The 14,160-nt window shown below is 36.8% G+C and overlaps 1 long non-coding RNA gene across 1 annotated transcript; it reads left to right on the top strand.

Moving 5' to 3' along the window:
* Positions 1–2,304: 2,304 nt before the first annotated feature.
* LOC136251896 (uncharacterized) lies at positions 2,305–3,462 on the top strand. The gene is made up of 3 exons (XR_010699251.1): positions 2,305–2,675; positions 2,730–3,002; positions 3,122–3,462. It is a non-coding gene; the product is annotated as an uncharacterized lncRNA (long non-coding RNA).
* The last annotated feature ends 10,698 nt before the right edge of the window (positions 3,463–14,160 follow it).

Below are 14,160 nucleotides of genomic sequence, written 5' to 3'. Positions count from 1 at the left end.
ATTACCAGGATGTTAACAAAATAAAGAAAGAGGCTTTGCATGTAAAATAGCCTCTAGATGCCATTTCAGAGCATCTATTTTCCTGGGGAAGAATACCTCCAACCCCCCAAGCTTCAGCCTTGGCATGCTGCATGTGCTTAGCAGATGCAGTTGACTATATTACATGAAAGTAGGCAATCTCTTATTTAAAGATCATAATTAAACTAGTGTGCATGACCATGACCTCCATCGCAGTCCATGAATGGCCGAACCACTCAAAATCTGTGGGCTCCGGTCCTGTAGCTAACTATAACTTATCTCAATAATTACTATATAGCTACTTACTCCTGGCCACTGGCACTGGATGCCAGTGGACCTTCAGCATACATTAGATCAAATGACTAGCTACTTGTGATTATATTGTACAATGTACCTTGTTGTATGTATGCTGTAAAGCAAATAATAAATAAATAAAACTGAAGGTTAGCTAAAGCCTTCTAAAAGCTAATTCTTACATTTTAGCTACATCCTTTGCTGAGCTGCAAGATGCGTTTTCTGTACTGTGAAATGATGGCCAGCCTTCTCAGCATCAAAATACACGTGATCAATAACAGCAACAATAAAATTTGAGGTGGTAGGTAAAAGTGATGCAGGTCAACGTTGAAACAGGGTCACTACTGCTGACCTGGATGACCCACTGACCCGGATTAATTAAAGCCGAGACGTGTTTTGGCTAGTCTCGAGCGAGCGAACGAGTCTACATTTTGAGCGTTCGATTCGTGTTGAGTAAATATTGCAACTTCAGCCTAGCTGTAGGTTGAAGACCAAAAAAAAAAGGTCTTCACCTACTGACAATAGCTACCCTCACGTATGTTGGTAATGCGATAAGTGGGCGTGGCTCACGAAAGAGCTACGCGATAGCGTTTATAAGTTTCCACGTCGTCAAACGAACAATTTCGTTTCTCACGTGATCCAATCCGGGTCACACCCAGATAAATTGTAAACCGGGTCAGACCCGGATGACCCGAGAAAATGTGACCCGACCCGACCCGGTTTCAATGCTGATGCAGGTGGGGATGAGAAACAAGTATTCAAGATAATTGCCTGGCCTTAAGAACAAACTGGATATGTTTTGGGCAGAAAGAGGCCAATGGCCTATTAACTTAGCTAATTAATATCCTTGTCCATTACTAGTAAGTAATTAAATTTGAGTCAGTAGCTAGGGGTTTTCCGTAGGAAGTACCCCCCCCCCCCCCCCCCAAGGCCCCCTCCCAATCGGCACGCCGGCCCTTAGCTTTACTAGGCATTCCAGACCGATTTTTAAATTTTGGAAAAACGGGCTTTTTATATGCTCAATAGATAGAGTATTGATTGTCGATCTCAGAAATATATAGTTTGTTGGGTTGGAATTAGCTACTTTGGCATGCACAGTGCTTAAAAACTGAAAAAAGGTACATTTTTTCTCCAGGGCTCCCCATACAGTTTACAAGGAAAAATGGCACAATTGAATCAGGAAGCCATCTAGCAATTTTGACTATCTTGAAACTGCAGTTGCTCCTAGCTGCAAATTTGTACATGTAATGAGAGTAACTTCAGGTCTTATTGGATCTCAGCGATCTTTGTATGCTTTGTGGTGAGCAAATATGTTTCACCTACTGCACACTTCTCAATACAGTGGTGTATACCCCCATAGGCAAGTGGCTATCTCAAGTTGGTAAAAACATCAAGTTAGCAACTTATAAAGTAAACAACTAAAGTGGAGGTGCCACAATGATGCAACAATACCTAAGGTGGAGTTGTGGTTTCAATTATGGCATTGTTATGCCGACTCTGAAGTGGTTTATACTTTGAGCTGATGACACAGCCATCAGAAAATTGCTCTGGAACTGAAAATCGCTAACCCGAGCGAAGTAACTACGCACTTTAAAGTAAGCACCAGTGACTACCTTCCACCCGACAGTACGTTTTTTAAAGTTTTAAAGTATTCTACATACATTACAAGGTTTGAAAAGATTACAAAACAACACAGAACTTACTTATATGTAACGCGCACGATAAAACTAAGATTTTCATGATGATCAGCGTGTGGACAAACCCCACAGCGATTTTCATCCTCATTGGAGCTCGGACGACGGAACAATCCCAAGTTAAACACGAGTTGTCATTTTGTGCCAGGGTTCTATTGGGGAATATACGGAGAATTTTTTTTATTAAAAAATCTCGGATACTAGAATGCCTAGCTTTACATGCATATAACCACAACGTCGGCCAGTTTGTCGAAGAATAAAAAAAACCTTCCCCTTTCCTCCTTGCAATTGGCTACGACACGGAAAATTTTGATAGCGCCAGGCGGCGCGGCCGGAACTATAGTTGTTGTTATCTACTTTACCAGTTAGGCACTCAGTGGAGGGTAGTTACAAAAGGCACGATCAAGTTCACTCTAACAGCTGATTGATACAAGCTGACTCTGATACTGTAAAATGATTACCTTTCAGGCTTTTCTGCTACTTGTCTCGGGCATGAGCTGTGTGCTGTCACTACCGGACTCGAATACAACTTGTAACGAAGATAGCCCTCTGACAATACCGATCGAAGTGCTAAACCAGCTTACAGACATAACAGTAGATTCAAAAGGTCTACTTCCACTTTGGAAAAGTGCTCACTCTCTTGGAAAGGGTCATATTTTGACCTCGAAAGTAATTGATTACTTTTGCGCATGCGTATTAGCTAATTGCTCATTTTCATTGTAGTATCAACAACTGGAACGTAAGGCCTGCAGGAGATTCGTAATTAAAGAAGTCTCCGCTGACGTATCAAGCTGCGATAACATTAACAGCCTGACCCACACTGAATTAGCTATTTACTACAATGAATTTGTCATGCAACTAAGGGTTTCGGAAGCCATCCTGCTCAATTTTATTGAAAAAGAGATTCAAGAAAAGTACAGGACTAAAGCTGAAGAGAGTATACAGAAAATTATAGAGTTACTTGATGAAGAGATTTTGCCAATGCTTGCACTTGTGGTTAGTCAATTTATGGTCAAATATCTAGCTATAGCTATACATTTATGTATAGCTATATAGCTGCAGTGCATGTATATAGCTTTGTATAATAATTTGGTGACATGTCTTTATATGTGCAGCTAAACACTACTACCAATGACGTGAACTGCTCTGATACAGAAAAGATTGTTAACAATGTGATATCACTATACAGTGATTGTGCTGTAGTGCAAACAGCAAATACATACCTTGCTCAAACCACCTTGGATCTCTACCGTATACTCATCAGTATTGACAGTGGGGATATTAATGAGTATGCAGTAGATGATCACAATGTTGATTATTTTAGTGATGGACAATGGTGCATTATGCAGTGAGCTGACATCACAATCATTATAGTGCTTGCAAGCATTTGCATGTGTGCATATTGTAATTATGTGGTGCTTGTTTGAATAATAATAATAATTTTGCCAGCTATGAACACATGCATGCAGTGAATCTTGTCTGCAAATATTATACAGATCAATATTGTTTAACTGTAGCTATCACATTGTGCATAACATGACACCAATGCACAACAGCAAGCAACCACAGGACATATTCATGTATATTCTTGCCATACAATGCTAACTGCATGCGCTAACTGCATCATATAGCTATATCCCACTGATAAATTTCTACATAAATTGGTGATACATAGGCAAATGTAACACCTTTGCATATGATATGTCAGTTATTTTTGCTACTTCTATTGGGTCACAAGTAGATATTTGGTCTGATGACATAGTGATAACTAATATATAGTACAAGCTTAGCAGTAGCACTATTCAGTGTCCTTGTATAGTTTATTATGTATTCCATTATACATGCATGCATGCAATATGCTATAACAGTGCATAATAATTTATTATTATTATTAGTGCATGTACACTTGGCACTTTAGACACTGCTCAAAAGTCCTAATATGTAACATTTATATACATTAATAAGACTACTGGGAAGCCAGTTAGCTACCTGTCAATTCTTGCAGCTGTACATAGTTCTGTAGCTATAAGTTGAACTTGAATTAACCTAGTTAGTTGCTGCTCCTCTTGAATGTCTGCTATAACTATATTGTCTTGTTCGTGCTGTAGCAGTATGTGGAACCACGCATTTTTCATAACCAATTTTTTTGCATGTGTACATGGTTTCATCTTGAAAGTGGCTTCAGTGATACATATGCATACACATACACACACAGAGTGTATGAACTTCAAATGGCTAGAGCATCAGCCTGCAAGTTCAATACCCAGTTATGCCATTATGCTATTATTGTTTTCCTTGAGCAAAAACTGTACTTACATTATTGTTCCATTCTACCCAGTCATATAATTGGGACCTGCATGGTGGCATGGTAACAACTGGGGAAGCGGCCCACATAGCTGTAATATCAGTAAGTATACCGTGGGTAAGCAAATGCCAAACTGTCCTTGTTATGGTGAACTTTAGGTTCTGCTTACTTACTAGCTTTCCCCATGAGGATTTACTTGCACAAGACTAGAGTGCAGTTGGTTCACTTGGTGGCAATAGCTGTGTTTTCACAACTGCCAGAGGCTTTTACTCTGTGTGTGTGTGCGTGCGTGCGTGCGTGAGAGAAAGAAATGCAACCGATAGGTTCTAGGTTCGATGCCAATTTGGTGTTATTTGAACAAGAAACTTTACTTACATTGCATTTAAATTGTTCCAGTTTACCTGGCTGTTTAAATGGGGACCTGGTGGCCTGGTGTCATCTGGGGAAGCAGCCCACCCAGCTGTAACATCAATGGGTACCTGCATGGTGTGTAATTGGGAAGCAAATGCCCAACTGTCCTAGTCTCACTTAGTGATGTTGGGGTTGTTGCGGAACTTCAGGCTCTACGACCTCCCTCAGTGAGACCTCCTGTGGGGCTACTAGCCTTGCCCCAGGAGGACTTTCCTGCACAAGGCTCAAGCACCTGAGTGGTACACAGGCATCTAAGTGCTGGTTTGCAGGGCAGCAAGAGCTGTGTTTCGCATGGTTGCCGTAGGCTTGCTTTTGTGTGTGTGTGTGTGTGTGTGTGTGTGTGTAGTACAGTTGTAATCCACAAACTGTGTTTACCTGAAACGATGCATAAATACCACAGCACACATCTACAACACTGAGCACTTCATTTGGGAGTTTACATTTGGAAATAGTAGGATGTGTATATGTTGCTAATCACCTCCTACATTAACATGTGTAAAAACCACAAACCACAATGCTACTGTCTCTTTGAACTTCCCACTTTCACTTTGATTTATACTTATATGCTGTGGAGTATTACAGTTTCATTATTATATATCATGCATACATGAAATGGAAATAATTCAATCACCTCAAGAGGTTGTATATACAGTCATATAGTGGTTAATAATAGGTCAAGTATAGAGCTAACAATGCAAATTATTTAAAAGGTATATAGATGTTACGCATACTGTAACCCTACACCAAAACAACCCCTTATTATGACAGGAGTGTATATATATTGCTGTGTACAATGTAATACATGATCATAACTTCAACAGAGTACATGTTGCACTGTATACATAACTAATGAATCTCTATGATTATAACTGTAGCAATACAACAATGGCACATTGAATTACACTTAATGATATAATATAGTAAAAATCACTGCATACATATTACTGTTTATAATTCATTGTCTGATTTGGCTGATGTGATCATACAGGACACCTGTAATCTTGTTCATTAATACATGGATTAGCTAATAGGTTTCAAGGGAATGACTATGTATCCTGTATAATTCCATTAATTCTTCATTCTGAAATGCATGCTATAACTAATTATGTACACGGTTTCTTTTTGTTATATTCACACAGGACATAATTATTTTGGAACACAGATGCATGCATGGAGGTCATTGCAGTACTTTTGATAAAACATCTCCTAAAAAGCTGTTAGCCAAGTTATTAGTTAATGGTAGTTAAAACTTAAAATAAAAATCTTTAACTTTATATTATTATTAATTTGATAAAATTTTGAAACGATCATCTATAACACTTTTCACATGCAAAAATAGGTTTTCAACATAACAGTGCATATATTACATCCATGCAGTTTATGTTGTGACATACTGCAATATGACAAGAAACAGTTTACAGAAATAACTGGTTAAAATTGGTGTATAGATTACCAGATCTGAATATGATGCAAATTTGAGGATACAAAAGAATCGGTAGTAATTTTGCAATTTACAAAAAAAATATCTGCTTTAGTCCATTGGTTACTGTAAACTCCATGCATGTGCATTTTTTTGCTGAAGTACATAACAGAAGACACAAAATTATATTAGGGTATTTTGCTGAGTTTTACATGGCAATATGAAGCACCTATGTTTCTACAAAAATTGCTTATGAATAGATTGCAGTCCATTTCAAAATCGCTATAATTGTACATGTAATAGTGGAGGTTTACTTTATTTAGAATCTATTAAGGGAAATACATCGCTATATATAAGTTATACAAGTGCACATATTACTTAATCAAAAGTTAATTTCAGTGTCAATTTCAACATGTACAGCTATTAAATTTTTATTCATGCAAACATTACATGACATTGAAAATGATACAGAGGCCATAATATTGTTTTATCTACCTCACTCAGTTAGTATATGAGCTCATGCATGCATTTAAAATAAGTTCCCTGTGAGAATTGTTTCCACAGGGAGGTAACAACTGGTGGCATTGCATAACTTTGAAAAAGGATTTTCTACTGCAAAGTTACCTGGAACGTATACATGAATAATGAAAATGATAGTAATTGATTTTTATCCATTTTAAGCACACTCGACACACAGAAATTAGCAGTTATATACATATATTTGCTCCATTATGATTCATTATACATATAGATGCACAATCACAGAGACTAATATTATTATTGGTGTACGTAGCAATATATATATACATAATTACAAATGCTATGCCTGCTCTACAGGGACAGAGTGCAATCACATATGCATGCACGTGATATTACTAAATGGACTGGTATGCATTTCATTGCAAAAATGCCTGTATACATAGTATAGTTACATATAGCATGCACCATGCAATCTTGAAACAATTTATTGGGAGCTTTTGTATTACTTCATGTTAAAAAGCCAGTGGGCACCATAATGGGAAATTATAAGGCCAAATAAGTTATAGATTGGTATATTTCATTATATAATTTATTCTCCTAATTAGGCACTAGGGGTTACAACAAAATAGTATATAAATCATGTGTGCACATAGATCAATTCAATATCAACTGGTAAAATTTAGAGTATCATTCACTCTTGGCTAAGATTCTTAACTATATTCTGCAGGATGATTAGCATTCAGCTGTTAGTACTGGCTAGTTTAAGCATCAGCTGTTCATTATCATTCTCCCAACCTCATCCTTGTCTGAATATGACTGTTGAAGATGATACAGTCCTAGATGCTTCTGGAGATTGCTGTACAATCTGTGAATCAGCTGGAGATGATCCACTTGCAATACCTGGTGAAGTACTAAGGCAACTTACAAATATATCTGAAGATTCACAAGGTCTACTTCCACTTTGGAGAAATGCTTTCTACCTTGCAACAGAAAATCAAATTTTGACTTTTGAAGTAAGCAAGCTTGAACTTCATCTTAGATTGAGTGTCTATATAATTGCAATATTCACTTAAATATGGTTAGAATAAAAGAGTGTATATAGACAGTACATTTTTTACATTGTAAAAAAGTTACTATGTATGCATGCATCACTGTATTGCTCTAATGTAGTTATTAAATCAGTGCTGTGCTTTTATACACACTGAACAAAATGTGTATCCATTTTACTGCAGTACAAACAGCCAGAAAGGAGGGTATGCAGAGGGCTGGTATTTAATGAAATTTCCACAGAAACTATTTGTGAAAATGTCAATAATTTGACACGCACTGAACTAACTAGCTACTACAATGAGTTTGTCTTGCAACTGAAAGTTTCACAAAGGTTTCTGACTAACATTATTCAAAAAGAAATACAGGCAGAATACAGGATGGACATTGAAGAAATGATAAAACAAATAATCAATTTACTAGACAAGAATATTTTACCAGCACTTGAAGTATCTGTAAGTAAAATCCATGCACTACCCAACAATATGTTTATGTCCGATCACTGTATGTTACAGCTCGATAGAACTAGTAATGATGTGAATTGTTCCGATACAGAAGAGATTGTTACCAACATGATATCGATGTATGACAATTGTAGTGCCATACAAATAGTAAACACATACCTTGCTCAGACAACCATAGATCTCTACCGTATACTCGCTAGTGTACTGGAGGCTAACAATCAGATGGACAATAGGGAATTGGAAGAAGTTAATGAATCCAACATCACTACTGATAATGATAAACAATGGTGCATTATAATTATGGAGTAATGTTTCATTATGTAGTTATTATAACTGTGTGCAATCATGATATTATTTATACATCATAATTGAAACTTGAAATTGCTCAGTTTTATTTTGCGTACTTACTGAATTAGCTGAAGGTCTGTAGGCAACATGTGCCAACAGCCAGAAAAAACATGCATATAATTACTGTACAAGGAATTCTGGATCAACCAGTACTTGGTCAATCATTAAACACTTGTGATACAACTGCCCAAGGCAAGGATAGCTGCTCTGCATGTTACTAAAGCTTTTAAAAATCATAAAATTCACACAGTGTCACATTAAATTGCACATCTAAAATACGGAGCAATTTCCAGTGTTTAGAAGGATATAGTGTTGCTCAGCCTGAATATCCCTCAAAGAACTAATCAAGTGGCCTACCATTCAACAGCGTCACAACCACTTTACTATTTGTTGCATTCATGATAGTCTCTACCACAGGAATTCCTTACCATTTAGTGAACATTTTCAGTTGTCCCAAGCTCCCACAAGGTGTCACCCTCTATCTCTCCGGCCTGTGACATCGTCTATCAATTCGTTTCGTTACTCTTTCTTTGTGAACAGCCCATTTCTGTGGAATACCATACCCCATACCATCCTGCGAATTAAACAGCCACCCTTGTTCCGTTTAGCCCTCCGTCATTTTCTTTTTTGAATCTTCTGTATACTTAATGTTCTTGTTTTGTTAGTATTTATTTTTGTTCTTGTAGTAGTTTTGTTTTACAGGTGTATTTGCTTATGTCATTGTTTTTGTAATTTCTGGTGTGTATGTGCTTTTTGTGGGAAGTACGCCTACAGGCTTGTCCTTTTGTACAACCCGGTCTTTTGACAAAATTGATAATAACATAACATGTGTACCAAGTGTGGATTATGTCACTAGACATACAGTGATGTTATGAGTGGTGATGCATGACTTATGGTCCTTTACGCTAAATGGCTCTCCTTATAGTAGTGTGGATTGTGCTTGTTTAATTGTCCATGGGGCATTTTACCTTTCCTAACTTTTCAGAGGGGAGGAGACACTGAAAAGTGGGGGAGGGGGTGCTCAAGGACAAACATATTTGACATATCTTGTTTAATAGCTAAGAAATATTGAAAGTAGATCTTGAAACAATCTTGAAGCAATTATTAAGCGAATCAAAAGGCAATGGTAAGCTTCTGCTTGCGTGGTCAAAGTTGCACAAATAAGTAGCACACAAAAATAGTGCAAAAATAAACAGAATAGCTAGGTTAATAGTCAAAGAGATTTCAAAACAGCCAATAAACAGATCTTGACTGACTTTAACTGCAGTTGCTATTGGAGTGACACTCCCTTGTGTGCATGCATGCAGTGCCATGAATCTTCAGTGTAGTGATATATCCTGAGTAATATCCTCTTGCCTCCCAGACCAAAAGAGAGAAAATCATCACTGATGAAGTAACAATTTTGTACAATGTAATTAATTAATGGGTGTGAGTCCTCATGTAGACACATGCAATCACAGGTATAGAGCCTGTGTGGGTATAGAAAAATAAAATAATTATAGTAGATAATTACATAAAAATTACTCTTTACAATTCCTAGCCAAAAATATCCTCTTAAAGCATCACCCAGGGAGAAATGATGTGCAAGTCTTGCAAGTAAGGAAATGTCTTGCAAGTTGCTTGCAAGTCTTGCAAGAATCTTGCAAGTCATTTCTCCCTGGGCATCTAAACATTTGCCATTGGATGACTTGGACATAGTTATGGTAGAGTGATAAAATTCAGAAAATTTCCAATGGAGTCCAGTTGGTAATGGCCAATTAAGAGCTGAAATTTCAATGGTCTCATAATAACTGGAGTTGTTCAACCTATCAAATTCTGCTAATAATTGCAAATAGTTGCAGTAACTTTCTATTCCATGCTGACTGTAAAATTAATGATGGACATAGTTTAATGGACATAGCATAGCAACACAATGGACTTGCAAGTTGTATACTATCAGGACAATTATATAAGAATGAAAATTGAGGTGGTGCTTTACAGGCCCAATGGTTATGCAAGTCAGCAAAATGGACAATCAGTAAAAACCTTAAAACCTTAATGAGCATGCATAGTAGCTCACTAAGGTCTTTTATAGTTAAGGCACTTCTGAGAGTGTATACGGAAAATACAGCACAGGGCAGGGGCTGCTAGTTATAGCCAAAAAGCTAGTTGTAAATGACTTTTGGCTAGTAAAAGTCAGACTAAATAGTAAGCTGAAAAGAATGAAGTCAAAAATTACATACATGTGCTGTGCATGTTTACAGGGATTTGACTAAAATTACCTCAAGATCCAGTCTTGAGATTACCATTTTCAAACATTTTTGACTTGTAGCCCACTAAAATTGCAACTTATAGTTCTGGTCATTTTCACAGTTTGTGGGTCACATGCATATGGATTTGAACCAGGACCTCCACACCTGACAGGGTTGTAACCAATAAAAATTACGATGCTTTAAATATTGTGCATTGAGCAATACCCAAAAGTCAAGCCTGTTGTGCTCAAAGTGATGCTAGAGAATGCTAACTGTTTTATTAGAGTGTTTATCTTTCCTGACTGCTGAATTAGAATGAGTGTTCTAGAACACCTCAATCTTATTTCTGCAAATGTTGAACAGTGTATAGTAATGTTACACATTCTTTATATGAATTGCAGTTATAATGTGAACTATGTTCATTACTGAATGTGCACATTGCTATTAAAATGCTCTATTATGCTGGCATAAAGTGTACATTTTATGCTTTAACACATTGTTAGATGTTCTTCTCTGCAGAAATAAGGTGTCCACCACCTCTACCACTTCCGCCTAACTATATCAGTCATCAGTAATTACTGGATGAGAAATTATTTCAATCAACTGTTGACCCTAATAGTTATGCAGTAAGTTTAATGATTTGTGGTGCTGGAGGATTTGGAAAGACTTCTATTGTCACAGCTTTGTGACACAATCTTATTGTGGTAGAACATTTTACAGATGGTTGTTTGTTTATAGAAGTTGGACCACAAGCTGCTGATCCCAGTACGAAACTGAGCCAACTATATCACTTACAAACTGGTCAACTTTAAACAAGGTGATAATAACCTTGCTGAACAAGAAATGAGTCTATACTTACAAACCTTTGTCGTAATCTTCTTGTGATTATTGCTGATGTATGGTATGTTGAAGATGCAGATTCACTAGTGAAGGCATTTAGTAACTATAAAATAGTCTTCACTTCCAGAATGAATGATACTGAATAGTACATACCTGCCCATCAGGTAGTTAGCGTAGGTCCAATGGAGCAAAGTGAAGCTGTCTCTCTACTTACCTGTGGAGTTATTGATATTGGTCAACTATCACAAGATATCAGTTTGCTCGATGAACTAGCTCAAGATGTCCACCTGTGGCTTTGAGTTTTGAAATCACTGACATTGGAATTTTTTTCTTTACCAATTATGTATAATGCCTGGTTGCTCTCAAACATTAATCACAATAGTCATGTGTGCCTTGTTAATACCAAGGGATGCAGGATGTGCTGTATCATGAGACTATAACCAGATCAAGACCTAGCCCAGGCCTACTAATACTGCATAACAACTATAAATAAAATGACGGTAATTATTTTAGAGGCGCTTAATACGGACAAAGTCGACATGAAGCTGTTCTGAGTGAAAGACAGGTTAGATTAGTATTGTTTCTGTCCGTTATTGCTATTAAATTGATGCAAGTATTACATGTTAACTACTTTTACTTTGGCTTCAAGTTTAAATTTAAAAAAAAAATTCACTGAGCCAAAAAGTGGTGAGGCTCTGGCCTCACTGGTCGCACTTACTCTGATGCCCTTGTTCAAAACTATAGCCACACATGCACAGCAGCTTTGATTTGTTACTCCAATATAAAACAGCCTTTAATTTTGAGGTTTTTAGAGCCTTTACCATCGCAGAACCACATATATAATAAACTGGAAATTCAGGATGATGGATAACTAGTTATAGGGATTCAGGAGAGTAGTGTGTTACACAATCTTTACCTACACAAATCAAAAAAAAATAAAAATGAATGCAAGATATCATGTTCTCTGTACCCTCCAAATTTGAAGTGAATCACATAAAGCATGTGTGAGTTATGACAGTAAATGGTTATGCAATTGGAAGAAAGTACCTGCATGTATATAGGAAGAACATAAGACAAACTTTGAAGGTTTGTAGCTCAAAGATGGGTGGACAAATGCAACCTACCTTGATGAAATTTATAAAATAGCATGTTTGTGTTGTATTATGACCAAACTACAAATGTATGAAAACCATGTTTTCTTTGTTCCAGTAACCACTTGCCTGTCATGCTCACCCTTACCATATCAAAACATGCTATTGGGATTTGTAAAGTCAGAATGGCAAAAATGGCAAAATCAAATTTACAGCCAGTAATCATTTTATCAGCAATATTGTACATTACCAGTGTCCTTTGTTTGTTTTCCACCCTTAGATCATGAAATGGACTGATTAAACTCTGATCCTTTGAAAGGCCTCAGGATGGATCACATTTTTGATTTCTCCAATACAAACTCCATACATTTTACATCATTTTGTATTTTCAATAATTACAAGCACTAGATATGATCAAATATCATAAAACTTGATATCATTCAACTCCTTATGAATTGCTCTATCCAACAAAATTCATAATCGCCATGGTAATGGCATGATGCCACTATTTAATTAGAACACGAACTTCGTGATTTGCTCTCCAATGGATTTTGTATTGCATAAGTTGCTACTTACTACCATTTATTGTAAATTTGCAAGCTGTTAACACTTTAGCATTGATTAAATTTTGTTATCACTGGATAGAGGAAGCTTATGCGTGTGCAATGGCGGCCAAACAAAATTGATACCGCCTTCAGAACAAGAGTTATGATAAATAATGAAACTTTAAACTAGCTTACCTCCATAGGCTGCTGTACATTTATTTTACGCATAATATTTTACAGAAAATAGAAAATGTATGGGTTAATTTGACATGAGTTTTGATATGCTGGCTTTCCTTGGTTGCATGACACACTATCACATGCCTTGCAATGTAATCTTTTGATGTACAGGCAGCGATAAAGGAATATTTGAAGGCATGTGGATGGCTGATCAAGTCGAACCTCTGTATATTATAAGCATGGGGTCTGTGACGTGCCACACTCCTCCCCAGATATTATGATGCATAAAAGCTTTCATCAAAATTTTATCGTTTTCAATTAGGTATTAGTGATTTACTTAATAGGCTAAACCTGTACAAGGTGTTTACCCTAGCCTATGGGAACCAAAGAATTCAAGTTGAACAGAACAATCCGAGTTTGATTTTCTATACAGGTCACCCAGTCATTGGCTAAGTGTCATGTTCAGTGATTAATAATAAAACTAGTGCAGATGGTTATCCTGAGGAAAAAGTTTTAACAGCTTTGTTATTAATTAATTTTCCAGATACAGTGGAACCTCTCTTATCTGGGCGGTCTGGTACACACTACTGTCCGTACCTCAGAAATGTCCGTAACTAAGAATAACATGCTAGTAAGCTAAAGTGACTAACTTTAATACAAGTAATGTTGTTATTGCTATCAGTTAGTGCTATGCAGTTTAGTGGGCAGAGGGGGAAGTCACTACAGAGCATTCATGGTCACTGTAAAAATGCATTATCACCTAGCAACCAAGTGGTAGTTATTATTAGTAGAATA

This window comes from Dysidea avara, chromosome 3 (genome assembly GCF_963678975.1).
Source record: "Dysidea avara chromosome 3, odDysAvar1.4, whole genome shotgun sequence".
In the NCBI taxonomy this organism is placed as follows: Eukaryota; Metazoa; Porifera; class Demospongiae; order Dictyoceratida; family Dysideidae; genus Dysidea; species Dysidea avara.
Note: the sequence above shows the minus strand (reverse complement) of the source record. Positions and strands in the feature narration are given on the sequence as shown.